The following is a 23994-nucleotide window of genomic DNA, read 5'->3' on the forward strand; positions in this document are numbered from 1 at the left end:
CATCCGATTCCTCCAGCCATGGCTTGCACTCTGCTGGCTTGGCACACTCTCTACTTCCCACCTGCCCCTTCTAGGAGGAACTACATTGGTGGGTGGTGATTGGCAGATGCCAGACCAATTACTAGTAGGAACAGAGGGAAGGAGAGAATAGCCATTCTCTCTCCACCCCTTGCCTGGGAGGCTGCAGGAGACTGAAGTGGTAAACTTTATTGATAGGTAGATGACTAAGGCCAGGCAGGAGATTATGGAAATTCTGCCATTTAACCATATAATCTAAAATCATCAAAGCCACCTTGAAGAAGATGAAGAAAGTTAGAGGTATAAGCTGCCAGATATCAAAACAATGTTACAGAGTTACAGTAATTAGACAGTGTGGTATAGGCATCAGAACTGGAACAAAGACACTGCTACAATTCTGGAGGAGATATACAATCTTTTCAAATAAGTGGTGGTGAATTAATTGGACATCTGCATGAAAATCATGAATTCTTCCCTGCTTTACATCATATATAAAGAATACTTCAAAGTGGATGGATCATACAGAAATGAAAATTAAAGTTTAAATATTCTTGAAGAAAACAGGAAATAATATTTATAACTTTGAGTTAGGCAAATATTTCTTATAAAAGATATATAAAAACTAAAAATAAGATAAATTTCATTAAAATCTATAACATCTGTTCATCTAACTATACCATTACGAGAGTGAAATATAAGTCAGAAAGAAGGAAAAGATATTTGTAATGTCTATGTCCAAGAAAGGACTCAAATTCATAACGTGTTTGGAATTATAACAACAACAAAAAAAACCAGGCAACTCAATTTTAAAATGGGTAAAAGAACTTAACAGGCACTTCACAAACAAAAATACCAAATGGACAACAAGTATATTAAAGCATATTCAACATCATTACTAAACAGAGAGAAGAAAACAAAAGCCACAATGCTATGATATATCCACAGAATGACTAAAGTAAAAAGGATAGGCAATACCAAATAATGGGGAGAATGAATCAGTTGTAAATTGATACATGATTGATGGGAATTTAAGATGGTACAAGCACTTTCAAAATCATTTGGCAGTATCTACTAAGGTTAAACATGCATCCAGTCTATTATCCAAAAATACCACTCCTATATTCCACTCCCAACAGAAAATGAGCAGTAATGTTCACCAAAGGACATATATGCATGGAGAGTTTGGTACATAAATTGTAGATAAATAGCAGCTAGATAGAGAGAGAATAATGTAAATATACATGCGTAAATATGAACATACATACATTCAAGCAATCATAAAACCAAAAAGCATTTTATTGCTTCTGAGCAATAAAAATGGAAGAGCTATCATTATACCCATTTTACAAATGAAACGACTGAGGCTCTGAGAGGTAAGGAAGTAGATCCTGAATACTGGATATCTGGGGAATCAGGAACAAAGGCAAGTTCTCTCAGATTATAAGTGAAAGGAATATATAAACAGGATGGCCATCCTTTCCACTGGCCTTGGCTCTGGCCTGGGATAAAGCTCAATGATGTATTATTGAATGTAGCAAGCAATAAATCATTCCTTTATGCCTACACACCTGAAATTAAAACTTGAGGAAGAATGAGAGACAGATAACATGGAATCAAAATCAACAACTTAAGGTGAAGGTAAGCAGAGAGATAGTATTTTTCCTACTCCATCTATTCCATAACCCACAATAAGATGCCTTCCACAAGGCCAATGAAAACAGAGTAAGAGGAACAAATGTATTGTCTGTGCTGGGGGGAGTGCTGCAAAACTATTTCTTAAACCATATTTAAAAATGTATAAGAAAACATATCTGAAACCAAATTGTTCACACTGATTCCCTTTCAGGGAAACACTTTTAATATTATGTATTTCTGAGTGATGGAACTTTTTATAAGAAGCACTTTTATGCTATCATACAAATTGTAATAAAAATTATTTGAAAAGATTGAAATATATGTAGAATTCATGATAGCAAGAGCAAAAAATAGAAAAAGGATAATTGGTATTAAAATGCTTTATGTGTTTGAAGGTCTTTGCGCTATCTGGAAAATAAAAGTATCAATTTACATTACTCTTTATTTAATAAGTCAAGATGAATACTGTAACCTTTAGAATAACCATTAAAAGAGTAGTAAAAAAATGAATATAAGTAATAGGATGGAAGAAATTGAATAACTAAAAGTATTCAAATTACCCAAAAAAAAGGTGAGAAAGAAAAGAGAAGGAATTCAGAACAGTTGGGACAAATAAACAACAAATAGTTAGATTGTGGATTAAACCCAAATATGTCAGTGGTTTATCAAATTTCAAGTCTGACTGCCAATTATTTATATCTAAGAATAGTATTTCTTGTCCATAGGGAAAATTCTTTTCATTCTTTTTTGAAGTATAGTTGACATACAATATTATATTAGTTTTGGGTGTATAGTGTAGTGATTAGGCATTCATATACATTATGAAATACTTACCATGATAAGTATAGTCACCAAAAACAGTTATTACAGTGTTACTAACTATATTCCCTATGCTCTACTTTTCAATCCCATGACTTAGACTATTTCTTTGAATATAATAGATGTCCAATATAGTAATTATTGTTAATTTCCATATATAAGTTTTCTCTGTTCACTAAAGAAATTATGATCAATCTTCAACCAGAATTTTAATAACATTATTTTTTACAGTTCTTGTACATCTTTTGTCTCTCCAATGTCTCTCTCTCTCAAAAGGCCTCTTCTTAGTATATAAACCCACTAAAGTCTTACCCTCATAATAAAAACAAATAAAAACATGAGACAGCAGCATTAAAACTTTATTTTTCAACCCAATATTCTCCTAAGGAATATTTCATCTACTCTGAAAAAAAAATGTCTGTATTCATTATCATTTTTCCACTTCTTGAAACTTTGCCAACCAGATCTGTTTCCAACAATGTTAATGTCCAACCCCCTAAACTCATGATATCTTTTTAGCCTTCTTCCTATCCCATAGTAACCAAGCTGTCCTTTGAAATTCTCCCTCACATTAATTCCCATTGCCCTAATTTTTCCTTATATGCCTATTTTATGCTATCTACTTTTTAGTTTACTAAGAAAGCTTTTTTCCCTTTGGTCCTTCCAAGTAGGCCATCTTCCAAAGCTGAAGATAGGATTTCTCTCTTCACCCTACACAGACTTTTTGCAACCTCATCAACCCTGGCAACATCATATATTTATTTCTGTGTGCATGATTCCCGAGTTTCACTGATAGCCTTGTACCTCTCCCTGCCTGCTAAACCCTGCCCTATGAATGTCTTACTAATTAATACCAAAATCTACTTGTTTTACTCCTTGCTATACTTCTGGAATATTTGTTTATTTTTTCTCCCAGCATCCCTACTCTAGCTCAGATCTCAAATATCTCTCTTGTAATCTAATGTAAAAGTTATTTATCTTTTGGCCTTCAGCCTTGCATCTCCAAACTAAGGCCAGTAGAATTTCCCAAGATGAATTTTTATAATAGAAGAGTCATATTAAGAGATACTCTCTGAAAAAAAATCAAGGGTCAAAGATATTTGAGTAAAGCTACCTCTAACAGCCTGTTTGTGAAGAGTCATAATAAATATTAGTACGTGAAAGGCTCTAGGAAGTAATGTCTTTGAGAATGTAGTATTTAGTCATGTATTCTGTAGAATACACTCTCACAAAAGCTGTGCTGGAGTTGCTAAAGTTGCTCCTCTGTGCTCCTGGTCAGTAGGACCAACCCTCCTGCCTCTGTCCTCCAGTGTTCTCCCTCTGACATGCAGCACAGTCCATTTACTATAATACTGTTTTTTAAGAGAAAAGTCTACCTCATTCATCTTTTATTTTTTCATGGTGCCTATCATGATCCACTCTACCCATACATATTCAATGAATGCTTCACAATTTTGTATTGAATTTTCTTCATAGATTAAATAGAAGAGTAATGCCTTATTCTGAAATTTAGGGGCTTTTTCATTAATATTTAATAATCTAGATATTATTTGTTACTTTGTCCTTGTAAGTGTCAGACATTTTGAAAAAGTACTTAATTCAGGCCATCAAAGAAAGCATAGTCAGGCAACCAAATAATTCCACACTGAAATGAATGTGTTAAACCTACTCCCAAAGCACCTAAAACTCTGGAAGTGATTTACTTACTTCCATGAACTCATTAATTAAGTGCTTATGATACTCTAAGCTTTTACCAAAAATAGAGACGATTCAGTCTCTTTCTGAAGAGCCCATCTTCAGTTTCTATCTAACTGTTATTATTAGAATTCAAATGTAGCTTATTGGTATCTTATTGGTATCTGAGGGACAGTGAAGCATATCACAAAGAGAAAATATTTGTGCAGTGGTTGTCTCCAGCTACAACTGCCTAAGCAACAGATGTTGATGTTGAATAGGTTGATGTGTGCTGGCAGGGTTCTATGAGAACTTTGAGTTGCCTCTTCCTGCATTATGTCTAGCATGTCAAGCACTCAGTTTCACAGAGGGAGATCCAGTGTTCCATTGCCTTTCATAATTAACTCAAGGTGGTCCAGATCAACAAGTGCCCTCATGGTAATGCCATGAATATGCAGGCAAATGTGGTAATGTGATAACTTTCCTACATTTGTTAGGACACTAGAGATGCTTCTGATTCTTCCTGAGCTGCGACATGTCATTTCCCTTCTAACTCTTTATCTACTGATGACACCATTTATATATTATGTACCCAAAATGCCTATTCTTTTAAAAGACTAAGTCTTTTCTTAGATGAGCATCTTTAGCTATTCAATGGAAATCAAATCAGTTGGGAAAATGAGGTTAATTTCTTCATCCTGAACATGAGAGATTAGATACTCAATCTTGCTGAATTCCTAATGGAATCTGTGAATCTAAATCTTTTTATGCCATTACCTATTTACTGCAAAGCTGTGGGGAATAGAGAAGTTTAAATGCTTCAGTCATTTCTTTTGAAAAACTTTCTTGTGCATTTTAACTCCATAGAATTGCAGGGGAAGGGAAAATAGTCCTCCTGTAAATTGTCATGATGCTCTTGATGATTGGGTCAGACCAGCTGATAAGCATTCGTAGGAATGCAGCACAGCAATCGACTGTCATAAAGATGAACATCCATTTGCTCAGCTAATGAGTGCCACATGCACAGCATATCCAAAACTCATGCTTTAGAAGGTTGTATCCATTTTTATCATCACATCTGGAAGCACATCCAGCGTGGTATACAGCTGCATGACTGATTTTTATGTTTGTGGTTTGTAATCAGTCTCGTTAATTTTTAGTCATATTCCATATATATTGGCATACTTGGAAATATATATTATTGGACATCTGGAAAAGTTTCACTTTTCAGGTGTTTATAAATGCAGTTCAGCACTACTTTTCTTTCTTTTTGGCCATGGATGGTTCTGTCTTGTTAATTTTGACATGCATAATATCTTACAAAAGCTAGCTCTTCATAGGTGATAATGCAATGAAGGTTTGCCAGGGATTGCTTTAAATAGACATTTGCAATTACAGCAGAGTCACATGACCCCATTTAGTCTTTTTCAGTGCTGTTAAAGTAAGAGGGAAAAAAATGCATTCACAAAATCTTAAATTAAATGTTTAAAATTAGCCTTTGCCATATTTTGCTTTGAAATACCTGCGTGTGTACTTTTAAAGATGTCTAAATGATGTGTCATGTTATGTTGAGTATCTTCTTTCAAAATAAATCCTGCCCCTCAAGGATATCTATATCCAAAGTAGCTATGCCGTAATGTAGACTATAATAGCCCCTCTGTGCTAAGAAGAACAGGGATAGAAATAGATACTGTATGACTAAATGCTGATTGACAGCTCCGTCACAAGCATGGTACTTCTTTAGCTAAACTTCGATAAAGAGACACCATTCAACAGATAATAAAATAGTGTAAACAGATGTTACCTTGTGGAAAAAAATTATCTACTCTACTATAATGATAACAAATTGAGCATTTACTTTTTAGAATTCTTGTCATCAAAAGTTTTATAAGAAACTAAGCAGGAGGCTTCCAAAAGCAAAGACCTTTTCTGCTCACAGAATCACCCATGACAATATGTGGCATCATAATACAGATTCATCTAAATGTACGCTTTGAATCATGGAACACTCAAGAACTCATTAACAGTTGCAAGACCTTGTACAAAAATTCATAAAATACAAAATAACAAGCCCCTTCTGAGTCAGTTATGACCCACATCATCTGTATAAACCCTCTTACATCCTTTATGAGAAATTTGATGTGAAACACTTGTAATTATGCCCATTTCTGATTTCATTTCACTGATGGCAATACTCTTCCATGATCTTTTTGTTAATGCTAAGTATTTTTTAAAACAGAAGTTAACAAATTCTAAGATTAAAACTTGTATCTGTTTTGATCCACATGAAGGGATTGGACTGAGATACTCTTAGTGACAGAGCAGAAGGGAGTGTAATTAATGGCATCCACACAGACTCCTTGGGCCATATAGAGTTTCTGAATCTCTGAATTCAGCAATGCTGTCAGTGTTTTGGCTGGCAGCCTATAACCTCCTTTTAACCTGAGCCCAGCTTACTCAGCAAGCTATGACAAGTGTCTGCTGAGCTGTTACTTTTTTATTTCAAAATATACCTCCAGTTGAGAGAGGGACATGCTCTTTTTCATATGGTTTGGGATTTTGTTTGGGAACTCAATTTTCTGTTATGAGTTTTTAAAGAAATGTGCAACAGTGACAGTGGCAAAAAAAAAAAATCAGAAACTTCGGAAAAGAAGGAGGGAGGGTGAATTCCCAGAAACTGAGATGCAGCACTTGTTTTAGCCAGGCACAGAGAAGCTGAGAAGTTGACTCTGTAGGTAGGCCAACAAGATCTGTCATGTAGGACAGGGACTACAGAGTTTGGAGCTAACAGCCTTCCATCCGGCCTGTAATGCCATCACCACTCACAGCTAAACAAGAACAGCTTTATTCTACTCTCCCACATTTAGTTTACATACCTAAAGAAGTATTAGTTGGTTGGTGAAAAGAGGCAGGCATTATACTGACCATTATAGTGAGAGGGCATATAAGAAAGGGGAGGAGACAACAGTGAGCAAAGTGATGAGCCACCTCCTAAAATGATCACAAGCACAATGTCTTCCTCAGACTGTCTGGGCAACAGCTATGCTTCTAACCCTAACTGCTGAACTGAGTCAAGCAGAACATTCAAGCAGTATACTTCATTCTTCCATCCATTCATTCTCCAAATGTTTGTCGAGAATAACCTGTGTTCAAGGTGCTGTTGTAATGTATTGAATACAGTGCTGAACAAAATGAAGATCTCACCCTCATAAAGGTTACATTCTAGTCAGGAGACATACAGCGAGCAAGTAAATGCACAATCCAGTTCAAGCAGTGACAAACACTATTAAGACACCTAAGGGAGGATAAGCAAGGGGATAAATATTGATGAATGTGGTGGATGAAAGGGACCCTATTTCCTATTTGGTGGTCAGTGAAGGCTGAACCAGGAAGGTGGAATGTGAACAGAAATGCTAAAGAAGTTAGGCAGTGAGCTATGTAAAGATCTTAGGAAGAATTTTCAGGAAGGAGAGACTAGCATATACACAGGACTTGAAGTTGAAATACATCTGTTTTCTAGCACTGAAGCAGGAAGATCACTGTTGCTAGAGTGAGAACTAAGCAGAGAGTGAATGAAAGTAATAATAGGAAATTCGGCAAAGGCCAGTCATACAGGGTTTCACAAGCCATGGCAATGGATTTGACTTTTACCCTGTGTGTGTTAAAAACCGTTAGAGATTTCTCTATACAGGAAAGATATGAAGCTGCATTAAATTTTTAAATGACTCCAAGGATTCTGGTCTGAGCAAATGGATGAATAGCCCCATTTCATGCTGAGGTGAGGAGTGTTATGGAAAGAGGTGGGGGAAGGTGAGAAAAAAGTTGTAATTTGGATGTAGTTTGTGATATATATTAGACAACAGAAAAGTAAAGCTGAATAGGTAATGGAGTGTAAAAATCTAGAGCCCAAGGAAGAAGTCTGTCCTGCTGGAAAATGTTTAGACATCATCTGCTTTTAGGCATATTTAAGGTGGTGGGACTAAAAGAGATTGTTAGGCAGTGACTATAGATAGAAAAGAGAATAGAAAAGAGAACTGAGTCAGGTCTCTCCAAAGTACAGAAGAGGTGCCTACAAAGGAAATTGAGAACAGTCAGGGAGGAGGGAAAGAACCAGTGTCACATTTCATAAGCTAGTAAGTGAATAGAGTGTGTCAATAATGAGGCAGTTGGCAACTCTGTCACATTCTGCAAAGAGATCAAGTGTGAGGAGAACTGAGAAAAGATTGTTGGACTTGGCAAGTGATAGGTGTCCATGGTGTCCTTGACAGTTTCAGTGGAAGAGTATGGACAAAAGCCTGACTGGGGAGGTTGAGGAGAGAATGGGAGGGGAAGAAATGATGAGAGCAAGACATTTAATTGGAGCTTAAGTTTTCTCTAATAAAATGCAGAACTTGATCCAAATAATCTGAGATTCCTTCTATCTAAACATTTCTCATATTTTTATCATGAGTTTGAACTCTTTTTATGCCTGCCATTTTGTTAAACCTTACATTTCTGCTTCATTTCATTCCCTTCCATTGCAATTCAAAATGAGAGATAAAAAGTTATTGGACATCAGCAATTTCTCCCCAGATCTAATTTTTTAATTTCACAGGTCAGGTATCATTGCTTATTAAGCTGTTATTTTGGATATGTTGCCATTAGCAGGAAAATATTTTCATTTCCCTAATGCTCAATATTTTCTTAATAAATTATTTTCAGAAAACTATGCCTTAAGGTACCTCTGCAGAAAAATGTAATAACTAGCAGCATTGCAACAAACTTTAAAATATATCTAATAGCACCTAAGAAGAGGGAATAAGATGCTTTTCACAATTCTGATTCAAAATGGGCAATGATTTTAACAATTAGACATTTTAAATATAGTTGTCTAGAAGATTTCCTATCTTGGTAATATGAACATTCCAGTCAGTGAATTCTTCCCATGAAAGGACAGAATGAAACCTCCTGTTTCGATTATCTCTTTCATATACTAAGTATTAAGCATTTAACAGCTCTGGCAAAGCAGTACTTCAGCTTGTATTACTACTACCACTACTACTACTGAATAGATCCAGCTAGACTGATCTGTTGGATATGGTCTGTCTTTCAACAGAGTGAAAAGAAAGCAGTCAAGCAATGCTTTAGTCGAGCATTTAGCCTTGGTGCACGTGGCCCCAGGTATGTCAGCATTAAATCAGTTTCTACAAAGCAGATTGAACTATGCTGCTGGGAGACGGCCTGTAATATTGTGATTTCTAATAAATAGATATTTGGCCTTCATCCTATTTTCTGGCACAGAGCAAAAACCCTTGGAATTCCTAAGAGAACGATAAAAATGTCTTTTGTTATGTGAATGGGGTGACTTCTGAAAGCAGCTAAAGATGGGGCTGGTCACAAGAAGACTAACTTTGTAATTAAAGGGTTGAAATTTTGAGTCGCCAGTTCAGGTAACAGCACAGACGTGGTTGGCATCCTGAGTTGGAGGCAGGGGGGAGGGGGTGGGGTTCTTTAGAAACTACAGTTTGCAGCTGATGGGTCAGAAGCACAGGTAACAGCCAGGGTTTATGACTGGTGTCTGAAGCTGGGAAGGGGGGCAGTCCTAAGGGGAGGACTGAGCCCTCAGTCTGTAGAATCTGACACTATCTCTGGGCAGACAGTGTCAGAATTGAGTTGAATTCTCAGTACCTACTTGTGTCTGATAATTTCTTGGTGTTGTCTGGAAAGCACTCTCCCACCCTCAACACACACACATTGGAATTGGGTCCAGAAACCCAAAACAGGACCTGATTGAAATTCAAGTTGTCTGTTTATATAATGGATTATGTTGCATTTATCAGGAAGATAAACACTGAAGTGATGTTATCTTCAATAGACAAAATAGACTAATTTTCCCAAATATGATGTGGTTTATTCCAAGTTTATAAACTTATTTGTAAATGAATCAAGGTTTATTTTCAGGTCAGTAACAACTAAGATATTATTCTGAGTTATATCTCTTTAATATAATATTTAACAACATTACTCTTATAATATTTTGAGATATTATACCTCATTAAAAATTCTAATTGGTAATTTTTTTTTGAAAATTTTCTGGAAGGATTTTTCTTTCTTAGAGTAAATGACATTTCTTGTCATTTCAAGTTGTAGAAACATAGTTCATAAATAAATGTGGTACTATGGAATAATTCACAATGTGAAAAAAAAATCAGTTGTCCATTCTGTCAGATTGTACACATTAAAGGCATTTCTCTTAGAGCTCAGGTTTAACAAAACCCATATTTTCTAATTAGCCAGTAGGCTGACAGTCACATCCCATCTGCTTACCCCCAAACTCATAACGCACTCTGTGTATCTCTCCCAGCCTGCATCAAGCTCCCACTGTTGTGCTTCACTTAGCATCAACTTCCTGTCTGCCCTGCTCCCAACCCATACTTGTTTGGAACTGTTAGCTCTGGTTCTTCTGTGACTCAGCACTGAGTTTCATACCAGAGTAAGTTGAAATCCATTTCCAAGTCATTAACTCTGTGTTTGCTCAAGCCAGGTGTCACAACCTCACCTAACCCTCTGAATTTTCCCCTAGGTCTTGACCCCTTCTTTTGTGGAGATTGCAAATTCTCTCTGCGTCAGTCACAATAAAATCCAAATAAGAGTTAAATCCTGACCCTACTTGAATTTGAAAACTTTTCCCACTCTTAATGCACACAGAGAAAGACTTGAAGCTACAAGGACAGAATCTGATAGAGCATCTCTTTTCCTAGTCATGTGCAAGGATAGATTAAAGCTAAACATGGCTCAGATCAATCAAAAGCTCAGACTACTGAAAACCACTCTTTGACTCTTGGAAACTGATGCAGCTTGCTATTAGGTAAAAATCTATTAACTGAGAAAGCTGACATTAAAAAAATTTTTAATAGTACCCATCATGTCTGATATAACCATAGATAATGATAGGACATTGCCATGTTCCTTCAGATATGTTGGATAAATTCTTATTTGTCAGTGAGAATACAGAAGAAAAAGATACTCTAGTTGATTTTAATAGCAAATAATATGTATGGATTTTAATTCATTCATATCCACACATGATATGTATCATTGCATTTTTTCTTTTGCTTGCCTGTATTTTAGCGTTTAGTGATATTGACACCAAAACAAAGATTTGACACATGTTTAAATGAACTATATAACTTAGCTGCTGAAATTTTCCATCTCTTTTTCATGATGTCTAAAAACAGGAGTCTGCCCTACTGCTCATAGCTCTTATACATACTAAGATATTGCACAACATTAAGATATAATTATTAGAAGAAAACACTATCCTAATTTATAGGAAGCTTTATCTCCCAATCCCTTCTGATCTGACCTTTTTATAAATTTTACATATTACATCATTTCATACTTTCATTTCTAATTAAAAATAATTATATGTTATTACTGGAAAGTATACAAAGCTTTTTCAATGTACCGTGAAACATTTTTACCCAGGGATTGTTTTTCTTTTTTCTTAAAACTACTTGGCTGCTCCCTTGAGGGAGTCTGTTTATACCGGCAGGATCTTTGAGTCCTCCTCACTTTCTGCTAGCTATGATGTGGCAGATTGGGTCCAGATTCTGACTTAAATGAAAACTCAGAAGGTGAATTTTCAGAGGGGCCTCCATATACTAAAAGCTGCTGCTTAATTGGCAGTAAATGTAGCAGCAAAATTAGAGCCTGTAAGAAAATGGATTTTTAAAAATATCTTGAACATGAGAATAAATTATGAACAAAGATCATGTGCCACATGCTTACAAACCCTGTCTTTCCAAAGAATGTCCTATGTAATTTCTGATTTAAAAATAAGATATGTATTCTTTTATTTATTTATTTGTTTATTTCACTGTAGTCAACAAATATTCTATAAAGTTGCTGTTCAATTACTCACACAGCTTGCTCATTTCTGAGCTGGCTAAACTCTAACATTGTCTCAGTGCTCACTCTCTTTGACCTGCTCCTTACAGAGACCAGAAATCTTGTAAAATAAGCACTAACTAAAATCAAGGAAATACCATTTTAGGTTATATGCCAATCAGACAACAATCTGGTACTGACTCTCCAGGCTTTGACACATAGAAACATTTAGCTGTGATTGTGAATGATGTCATGCAAGTGAGTAAGGATCATGTTGTGCTCATCAGTCTGTTTACATCAGGAGCTTATAAAGAAGAAAATCACTTCACTTTGTGAATGATGGTTCTCTCTGTTTGATCTTTTCTAGCGCCTGCAGAGAACATATCACACAGTGATCCCATCAAGCACATTCCTTCACACACACACACACACACACACACGTCACACAGTGTAAACTAAGCACACAAAGAAAAGTGCACCCAGAGGCATATAGTTAAATTATAACGCTTTTTTGTTTTTGAAGTCTCAGATGTCATTGATTTTGTAGTAGTAGAATTGCTTCCTTTTCTCATTTGAACTTGACCTTCCTGGATTCATTGCCCACTAAGGCAGCAATCTAAATGATGGAAGTGATAGATGATGAATAACTGGTGACATCGCTTTTTAGTCCCGGGAAAAAAAGAACCTAATAAGAAAGTAAGAAGACATATTTGTACTGGTAGATTATTTTTGTGGTTATCCATCAAATAGATTGATCTTATCGAATATATCTACTAATAATTTTCTCTTTCTTTTTATTATGTATAGAAAACCTACACTTCATCAAATTACTTCTGCCAGTTTTCTATACATACAGTAAACGATTTCAGAAATTAACCCAGTAGAGCTCTTTGTTACAATTTGTCATTTATCTATTAAAATTATTCAGCTTTTGTCAGACAATGTACTTAGCTCTGTAATAAGAGTCCCTGAAGATGTGTGTGTGATTTGTCAAAAGAGAGACAAAAAGTGTATAAAACTCTAAAATGTCAGCAATCAGGAGATTTAACAGACTTTAGTAAATTTACATAGAATGAATAGAAATCTTTGGTATTAATAAACTTAGCTCGGGGGAGTACAATAGAGGGAGCAAAGAATGATAATTTGAATATAATTTCAACATCACTTCTTCCAAAATTAAAAATTATTATGGATAAATGTATGATAGAGTTTAAGTAACATAAATGTAGCTATTTCTCACCACCCCAGAGTTTCAGAGTGAGAATATTTTTTTCAGAAGTGAAGCAGTACAGTATGTAAGTTTTCACTTAGTTTACTTTCTCCAACACAAGAACTAATGTTAAATGAGACATATTACATATTATAAGGTTGCCTGGCGGAGAGTGGATTGTAAACAAATAGGTAGGTTGCTTTACTGAGTACAAAAATATGTTGCATCAGTATACTAGCACTGCCATAACAAAATATCATAAACCGGGGGTTTTAAATGATACGAACTTATTTTCTTACAGTTCTGGAGGCTGGAAGTCCAAGATCAAGGTCTGATATCTTCTGAAACCTCTATCTTTGGCTTACAGATGGCAGTCTTGTTACTGTGTCCTCACCTGGTTTTTCCTCTGTGCACACACATTCCTGGTGTTCTTTGTGTGTCCAAATTTCTTCCTAAAAGGTACCAGTTGGATTGGATTAGGACCCATTCTGAATTGCCTCTTCAAAGGCACTATATCCAAATAGAGTTACATTCTAGGGCTTCAGCGTGTGTATTTTGGGGAGACACAATTCAGCTTATAGCATGTGTTCTGGAGTTAGGGTGCCTATGGCTTTCAAGTGACAAGTTCTTGGCAATGCCCTGCAGCAGTCAGAAGTGGATGTCTCCTGCTTGCCCACTGGTAGGACCAAGAGAAGTCCTGTCCGTGGATACCAGTGGAAGGAAAGTTCGTCTGCAAGACTCTAAACCTATAAAGGCTTTGATCACTTCCATTCTCTGCTAGAAGAGAACATTCCAGGGCATGAGAGAAGTAGGCAAAAGTTTGACTTATCCTTTTAAAGCTTGAATTTCAATCCTGCATTTCCCTTTGACTACAAAAAGTCTCCAAGCATGAAATTTCCCACATCCTTCGGCTCTTCTTCCATCCCCTTCTTTCCACAGTGTTTTATCTTTTCTTGGCCAATCAGTGTTTTGCTGTGTGACAGTGGGCACATTGGTGCATGTGTGGGAGTGGAGTAGTCATGCAGAACTCAGTATGTGGAAAGAAAAAATCTTCTTTTCCTCTTTTATTCCTTAATTACTTCCTTAAGCTGATATCACATAAGAAAATAATTTAGTTAATAAACAGAACATGCTAACATATTTTCCCTTAGAACTGAATTTCTGATTGGGAAGATCATGGAACAGGAAAAGAAAAGAATAATGTTTGCAAAATTTATTTTGTGACTTTAAATTTTACATGGTACCAATATTTTATGAGTTTTATATAGGACTTTTCTATTATAAAAAGCTTCTTCTCTTATAAAACAAATTCATTTATAAGTGGCTGAATAATAGTGAAAGCAAACATACAGTTTACTGTGCACCAGGCACTGCACTAAGCCCTTTAAAAATACCAACCTTTTTGTTCTTACATCAATCCTGTTGGTAGATAATAGTACTATGTCCATTTTACAGATGAAGAACTGAACCACAGAGAGCTCAATTGATTTCCCATGGACATAGTAAGTGGCAGAGCCAAGAACTGCACCCAAGCAGGACCCAGGTTTTCAGCTATTACTTTATACATTTGTAATAAAAAGATACATTCAAGTGACCACTATTCGTGATAAAAATTATAATTTATAAAACAGGCCTGCTCTACCATTAACAGAGAAGAGAGGCAATTTTTTAAGAAAGGAGAACATTTTAACTGAAAAACTAGGACCATATGGTAAGGAAATACATGCCTTGGTACTAAAGTCTCCCCCTCTGGTGCTGTTTACTAATGTCCTATTTGGATATTTGCCGACAACTTTTGCATATCCTATTTGTTCTAATTCACTGTGGCTCTTTATAAAACAACCAGAACTGCCTAAATATTTTAAGTGTACAACTTTAGGATTGTAAGGCTGATCTCCATAATAAAATCAAAAGATTTTTTAAAATGGAATTTCTGTCTTCCCATGATTGTATAACTCACCAAAGCACTTACTGTGTGTCCTTAAAAATGTCAACTGTCTACATGTTCAAGTGGTTCCTTCACTAACCAATATAGCTGATATAAAAATATATATGGCACCAAGACTGATCTTATTCTTTGCTCAGAGAAGCTATACTGATGGATAAGACTCTAGCTAATAATGAAATAAAGGAGATTGACATATAAATTTAATCTTTCTTTACTGGGTTGGAGCTATGTATAAGAATATTCCAGGAGGTTCAGTAGCCAGTTTTGGCAAAGTCTATTAGAACTCCATGCACTCCACTACATTTCTCAGTTTCTTCTGTGGTTAGGTTATAACTATGTGATAAGTTTTAGGCAAAGGATTGTCAGCAGATATGTCACTCTTGTTCTAGGTATTTAAGGACAGATGTGTCTCCTCCCTTCTTATCTACTTCTTCAGCAGTAACTTTGGAGTCAGTGTATTCCACATGGGGCCACTACAACATGACAGTCTTCTGTGTACCCTTGCTAACCTACATTGGCCATGTAAGATTTAATGTGTTAAGCCTCTGGGATTTCGGGATTGGTTAGTTACCACAACATAACTTAGCAATGTCTAATGAAAATGAAGGTTGTACAGATGTGAAAGGTAGGGGTCAGTTGAGAATTTACTATACCCTTGTTAGACAACTCAGGGGGCATTATGTATTTCCCACATCTGAAATTACATCCTGAAAGACCCCAAACAGTACATTTTTAACTTATTCTGAATTTCCTTTCCAGCTCCAATAGCTAACCTGGTGGGGTAGATGTTATGAAAAGTATAGGCAATTACAGGTATGAACATGAAGAAAAATTCAAGGTAAAAACTACTTGGAACAAAGAAAATTAAGGCAAGCCTCACCTGGCTTAAACTACCTGTGCCTAGGAAAATTACTCCTTGCCTACTTTCATATTTATTCTGTGACCACTTTTAATGCTGAAGAGTTAGCTTCATTTTAATGACTTCTGTGACACAATACCCAGATCCCCTTTTTAGGACAAAGGTGTTCATTCCTTCAGCTGCCAGGAGTGTTCCCTGCTGAGATTACAGTTGAGACCCTCCCCAGAAATTACAACTGACCTGAGAGTCCAATGTATGACCCCTCCCCAAGGTAGCCTCCTGCCAAGGGCTTGTCAGAGTAGTGGATACAAAGGTCTTGTCTCTCCTTGGAACATCTTTGAACTGTGATCTCACATTAGTGGATCCCATTGGATCTGCTGAGTCCTCTGTTACTTTATTGTATGTAAATTCTTCCTCTGCCCAAACCTGCTTTCCTTGCTACCTAACAGATATTATTCTTCAGAGCTCACCCCTGCAGATAGGACTCTGACTCAGATTCTTTTTCCTGAGAAACCCGATTTATGACATATATATATATATAAGGCTCCAAACAGAAGTATGACTTATAATGAAAGGGTAGTTTGTGCATAAAGTCTGAATCTTTATTCTTTTTTCAGATGTCTAAGATAAGTGGCCTTATTTGTAATTCTGAATTATCATAATTAACTATTTTAATTATAATTTATAATTATGTATATGAAAATTGTATAAAATAAGTATTGGGATAATTTTAGTTTTCCAGAGAAGTTGTAAAAATAGTAGAAAGTTCCTGTACACCCTTCTCTCAGTTTCCTCTGTTAAAAGATAAACTGAGGCATATTAACAATTTTAAGAGTTTATTTGGGCAGAAATCAATGTGAGTAGGGCAGCATCCAATCTAGCAGATAGAAAGGAACTCTGAGTTGTAGTACAGAATGAAAGACTTATAGGGAGAAGGGAGTTGAAAAACAAAGTTACACTAGACAAAAAATTGGATTGGTTATGGCAAGTTATTTCCCATAGGGAATGGCAGGGGCCTATCAGGCAGATGACCTAACTAATGCTGAGAGCATAATTCCTGATTGGTTTAAAATTCCACTTCTGGGAGAGCTGAAACTATAATTAAGCCTTGGTTTGGTGACATGGGGCTTAGCGTTAGTGACTCCATTTTGGCCCTGTTGTCTTGTTTTTAACACCTCTAATGTTAACATCTTAAATTATTATGGTACAGTTTCCAAAACATAAAATTAACATTGGTATATACTTATTAACTAACCTCTAAATTTTCGGATTTCATCTGTTTTCTATTAATTTTCTCTTTTCTGTTCTAGGATCACATCTAGGATGCAGCATTGTATTGAGATACAAGATGTTTTTAGTTGACAAAATCAATAAAACACACTGATGTATGTGTATGTGTATATATAGAAATAATTTTGTAGTGATTGACAAATAATAAATTTTTTTAACCTACATGAAAATAGCATACCATTTGATATTAACTAGCAGTGTGACTTTATAGATATTTTCTCACTCTTCTGGGCCTCAGTCAATATATCTATAAATAAGATAGGGTTAAATTTGATGATATTTTGGGTCCTTCCATTTCTTACATTCTATGCTTTGATACTTTAACATGAAAATTTGCAAAGTGCTGTGAAAAAACAATTCCTTGGAACAGAAGTTTTCTAATTAACGTAAATGAAGTGGGAATACCTCCATAACCTTGATGGAGTTTTGTTACAATTTTTGATTGTTAACTTGAAAATTTTTTTTAACTTACTGTTTAGTTCCCTTGAGCAAGTAACAAATTCAAAGATTGAGATATTAAAAAGAAGAAAGGGCATCTGTGAAATGAAGAAAAATATTTGAAATAATTCTTAGAAAAGTTTAGTGCAGAAAGAGAAGGCTCTTCCAGGTCCATAAATCATTAGTTAAGTATATTTATGTTGGGTCAGCAAAGAAGGGCTCTGAATTGGTAGGGTTGGTGATTAGAAAGCCTCAGAAGATGCCATACTCTGATCAACACTTAATTACTTTTTGTAAATAAGAAGCTAGTTAACAGTTCAAAATGAGAATAATTATTATTCTGAAGAAGAACATTAATTTATTGAAAATGAATTATGCTAATCTTTAGGCATGTTATTGCAAAAAAAAGAAAATACTTAAAGAAGTGTACATGCTTTAATTCAAATCCCTTATAATATGGGAGTCATTTAACAAAACTCTACTTGTATAGGCAAATGGTAATTTGTTAATAAACATTAATTTCAATATGAACATTAAGTAGTTTTGTAAATGTTGCAAAAGAAAGACTGTAATATAAAGAGTAATTACTTATTTAAATATATTCAAAAAATTATCAATGAGTGGTTTAAGTATTTTCATCTGAGTCAATTTATTTAGAAAAATAATTTAGTAAATTTAGTGACTAATAAAATTACAATAGAGTTCAGAGTTTAAATTTAGCAGTGAGCATGTATTCTTTTCCTAGTCTTTAAAAAGTATTTTAAATATTGGTCCTCTTGCATAATGAAAACCTTAGGGAAACTTATATTTTATCCATGTACCTATATGTGAATGTTATTAATTATTAAGGAAGTGAATTAGTTTGATACAACTCTGCTAAAAACTTTGTCATTTGAAAATGGGCACAATGTCCATAAATATGATAGAATTTGTTTTATTTTTTTAAATAATAGTATTTATGTGTACTAGCTAACCTTAAGCCGCAGAATCTAGAGTGACGTCTTTTTGGGGCTTTAAAAATACTTTTTGATACTTTAAAGTGTCAAAGAGGAGTGTGTGTGTTTGTGCATGTGTTGGGGAGATGGGTTGTGAGGTGGGTGGGAGCTCTACAGCCTTTCCGATGAGGAGGTATGAGGTCCTTTTAGCTCTGGGTATTTTCAGCATGAGAGAGTAATGTGGTTTCAAGTTATGACTACGATTCTTCCAATAGCTAGATCTATTTCTTGAGGGAGAGCCTGTAGGCCTTTAGAAAGTAATCAAGTTTGCAGCTACTCTCTGACATAGTCAAATTCTGTAATTTAATTATTTGATTAACCAAATAAGGGGACTTCTCTTAAAGATTAGAGGTCTCTTTGTGACATGGCCAGCCCAACTCAATTACCTAAGTATCACGAAAAACAATAGTTGGATACTTCAAAAGGGTAGGTGGCATTCAAATCTTTCATATTTGGCTTTGTAATTCATGATATTATTATTTTTCCAGCACATTTGCTTTCCTAATTGTGTTTTGCTTGGATTCATATTAAAAAGAGTTTCTTCCTGAGTACACACCAGCTGGGTGGTGGGAGGAAAGGGCCTGGGAGCTAACCAGGCAGTGGGGCAACACAGCTCTGAGATTCAAAATTAGTCATGAATAATTCACAAAGCAAATTATCCACCCATGGATAAACAAAAGGTACTGGAATCATCCCAGGATTATTTTCTTCTCTGTTCTAATTCTTAGACTACTAAATTTTTCTTTACTTTTTTTAAAATACTGGTTAACAGATACACTAAGATATTTTATTTAAGGGTTTTAAATTGAAATTTATAACTTTTTAAGAACAAAAATATTGATTTTGTTTATTTACTTTTGGTTATATCTCCTTTTTATTTGAAGGCAAGTATGTGCAAACAGCTACTAAAGAATGAGGTTAATATGTTTTGGGGATCTAAAAATTTGCAGATTTTGGATTTTCATCTAATTTGCCATTCAACTAGGAGACAAACACTTTACCCCTCTGTGCTTCGGTTACTTCCTCCAGATTGTAGATGAAAATAGCAATACTTCAAAAGGTATTACAATAATTAATAAGATAACATAAAAATTTCCTCTGAAATGCCATTCAACTTCCCCTCACATTAATTCCTTTCAATATTTCAGGGCAACTTGAATATTTTATTTAAGGGAACATGAAATGGAACCTTGCCTTTAACACAAACATTATCACTTTTCCTGGCATATTCCCCTGTGAAAGCAGACTCTGTTTATTTAATTTTATAGTGGACATATCATCCAAAACCATCAACTCTGCTGATGACACACTCATTCTTGGACATCTCTCCTTGAATTACAACATTGTATTCTCTTGATTTTCATTCTTCTTCCTCTTCCTTCTCTGTCTCTTGCCTTTACCCCTTCTCTTGATCTAGCCCTGTTAAATAGTATCCAGTACTCTGTCCTACAGATGATGTTCTTTTGCCACCCTTTGCCCTTTGAAAATCTTGCTTACTCACCTTCACATGAATGTCCTTGTAAAGGGAACATATGCTAATCTATAAATAACTACTGACTCTTGGCTCCACAAAGGGCTATACTTCTAGGAAAAACAAAATCACAAAAAGATGGGTGGTATTGTCAGATATAGCTAGTGAGTGCAGAAAAATATCTCTATGCCTATGAAGAGTGATTATTGTTTTGTTTTCCATCTACTGCATAGTCAGGTATTATAACAACACAATGTCTTTCATATTTTTATATATCAGTGGTTCTAGTCCTCAGAACTGTGAAAAATATATCAGACTATGTTCCTTCAAATATGCATACTGTTCACTGTTGACTTTTTTTTTATTATGGAAAGATTTCTAGTTTGATGATTCTATGAGATGGAGAAATAATTAGGATCCAGTAACCATTATGCCCTGTGGAAATAAAAAGGTTATTTCACAAATTAAGATGCATTCAAATTATAGAATGGAAAATACTTTCTAGTTTTTTAAAATTTACCTTTATTTCTTTTAACAGCTTTATTGTGGTACAATTGATATATAAAAACTGCACACATTTGGGAGGCGTAGTCAAGATGGCGGCGTGAGTAGAGCAGCAGAAATCTCCTCCCAAAACCACATATATATTTGAAAATACAACAAAGACAACTCTTCCTAAAAGAGAGACCGGAAGACACAGGACAACACCCAGACCACATCCACACCTGCGAGAACCCAGCACCTCGTGAAGGGGGGTAAGATACAAGCCCCGGCCTGGTGGGACCCGAGCACCCCACACCCCAGATCCGGGCGGGAGGAGAGGAGTCAGAGCGCGGAGGGAGAGGGAGTCCAAGACTGCTAAATAGCCAGCCCTAGCCATCCACACCAGAGCACAGACACAGTGCATGCGTGGGGTCCTGGATACTAGGGAAACAGGACAGTAAGACCTGTGAGTGGGTCCCTGCAGCCGGCGCCCCAGGGACAAAGAAAAGTGAGTGCTTTTTGGAAGTCTTAAAGGGACAGGGACCCCCAAACCAGACGGAAGCGTCCTGGGACTCTTAGTCCAGCTACAGGGAACTAAGGGCACCATAAACCCCTGGATAGCAGGGCAGCTCAGAGGCCCCTCACGGAGATAAACAGCCTCCTGGCCGTTCCCCCTCCAATGTAGCTCCACTATATTGGAGTAGCAGCCCAAGGCGGGCGATGCCCAGAGCAACAGCGGAGATAAACTCCATAGCAGCCAGGCAAGAATCAGAACCCCCGTCTGCACGCAGCTACCCAGCACAAGCCACTAGAGGTCACTGTTATCCCAGGAGAGGAAGGCCACAAACCAACAAGAAGGGAAGTTCTTCCAGCCGTAACTCATGCCAGCTCTGCAAACTATCTCTGTAGCAATGAAAAGGCAAAATTTGAGGCAGACAAAGATTACAGAGATAACACCTGAGAAGGAGACAAACCTAACCAGTCTTCCTGAAAAAGAATTCAAAATAAAAATCATAAACATGCTGACGGAGATGCAGAAAAATATACAAGAGCTAAGGGATGAAGTCCAGAGAGAGATTACAGATGTCCGGAGGGAGATTACAGAAGTGAAATAAACTCTGGAAGGATTTATAAGCAGAATGGATAAGATGCAAGAGGCCATTGATGGAATAGAAACCAGAGAACAGGAACACATAGAAGCTGACACAGAGAGAGATAAAAGGATCTCCAGGTATGAAACAATATTAAGAGAACTGTGTGACCAATCCAAAAGGAACAATATCTGTATTATAGGAGTACCAGAAGAAGAAGAGAGAGGAAAAGGGATAGAAAGTGTCTTTGAAGAAATAATTGCTGAAAACTTCCCCAAACTGGGGGAGGAAATAATAGAACAGACCACAGAAATACACAGAACTCCCAACAGAAAGGACCCAAGGAGGACAACACCAAGAAAATAATAATTAAAATGGCAAAGATCAAGGACAAGGACAGAGTTTTAAAGGCAGCTAGAGAGAAAAAGGTCACCTATAAAGGAAAACCCATCAGGCTATCATCAGACTTCTGAAAAGAAATCTTACAGACCAGAAGAGAATGGCATGATATATTTAATGCAATGAAACACTTGAACCAAGGATGCTGTATCCAGCATGATTATCATTTAAATATTAACGAGGGATTAAACAATTCCCAGACAAGCAAAAGTTGAGGTAATTTGCCTCCCACAAACCACCTCTACAGGGTGTTCTAGAGGGACTATTCTATATGGGAGCACTCCTAAGACTAAACAGATGTCACCAGAGAAAATAAAATCAAAGCAAAGAAAGCAGACCAACTAAATACTAACTAAAGGCAAAAAATAAAATCAACTACCCACTAAAAGCAGTTAAAGGAAACACAAAAGAGCACAGAATAAAACAACCAACATATAAAGAATTGAGGAGGAGGAATAAGAAGGGAGAGAAGAAAAGAATCTCCAGACAGTGGATATAACAGCTCAATAAGCGAGGTAAGTTAGGCAGTAAGATACTAAAGAAGCTAACCTTGAACCTTTGGTAACCATGAATCTAAAGCCTGCAATGGCAATAAGTACATATCTTTCAATAGTCACCCTAAATGTGAATGGACTGAATGCACCAATCAAAAGATACAGAGTAGTAGAATGGATAAAAAAGCAAGACCCATCTATATGCTGCTTACAAGAAACTCACCTCAAACCCAAAGACATGCACAGACTAAAAGTCAAGGGATGGAAAAACATATTTCAGGCAAACAATAGTGAGAAGAAAGCAGGGGTTGCAGTACTAGTATCAGACAAAATAGACTTCAAAACAAAGAAAGTAACAAGAGCTAAAGAAAGACATTGCACAATGATAAAGGGCTCAGTCCAACAAGAGGATATAACCATTCTTAATATATATGTACCCAACACAGGAGCACCAGCATATGTGAAACAAATACTAACAAAACTAAAGGGGGAAATGGAATGCAATACATTCATTTTAGGAGACTTCAACACACCACTCACCCCAAACGATAGATCCACTAGACAGAAAATAAGTAAGGACACGGAGGCACTGAACAACACACTAGAACAGATGGACCTAATAGACATCTATAGAACTCTACATCCAAAAGTAACAGGATGCACATTCTTCTCAAGTGCACATGAAACATTCTCCAGACTAGACCACATACTAGCTCACAAAAAGAGCCTCAGTAAATTCCAAAAGATTGAAATTCTACCAACCAACCTTTCAGACCACAAAGGTATAAAACTAGAAATAAATTCTACAAAGAAAACAAAAAGGCTCACAAACACATGGATCCTTAACAACATGCTCCTAAATAATCAATGGATCAATGAACAAATTAAAATAGAGATGAAGGAATATATGGAAACAAATGACAACAACAACACAAAGCTCCAACTTCTGTGGGACACAGTGAAAGCAGTCTTAAGAGGAAAGTATATAGCGATCCAGGCACACTTAAAGAAGGAAGAACAGTCCCAAATGAATAGCCTAACATCACAATTATTGAAACTGGAAAAAGAAGAACAAATGAGGCCTAAAGTCAGCAGAAGGAGGGACATAATAAAGATCAGAGAAGAAATAAACAAAATTGAGAAGAATAAAACAATATAAAAAATCAATGAAACTAAGAGCTGGTTCTTTGAGAAATTATACAAAATAGATAAGCCTCTAGCCAAACTTATTAAGAGAAAAACAGAATCAACACACATCAACAGAATCAGAAATGAGAATGGAAAAATCATGGCAGACTCCA

The 23994-nt window shown here is 36.0% G+C and overlaps 1 long non-coding RNA gene across 1 annotated transcript in view; it reads left to right on the forward strand.

Moving 5' to 3' along the window:
* LOC140843273 (uncharacterized) overlaps nt 1-23994 on the forward strand; it is a 154971-nt gene that overhangs the window by 3696 nt on the left and 127281 nt on the right. The window contains exon 2 of the long non-coding RNA XR_012120888.1: nt 20765-20981. This is a non-coding gene — a long non-coding RNA (uncharacterized lncRNA). The remainder of the gene's footprint in view (nt 1-20764; nt 20982-23994) is intronic.

This window comes from Manis javanica, chromosome 8, assembly GCF_040802235.1.
Source record: "Manis javanica isolate MJ-LG chromosome 8, MJ_LKY, whole genome shotgun sequence".
Taxonomy (NCBI): domain Eukaryota; kingdom Metazoa; phylum Chordata; class Mammalia; order Pholidota; family Manidae; genus Manis; species Manis javanica.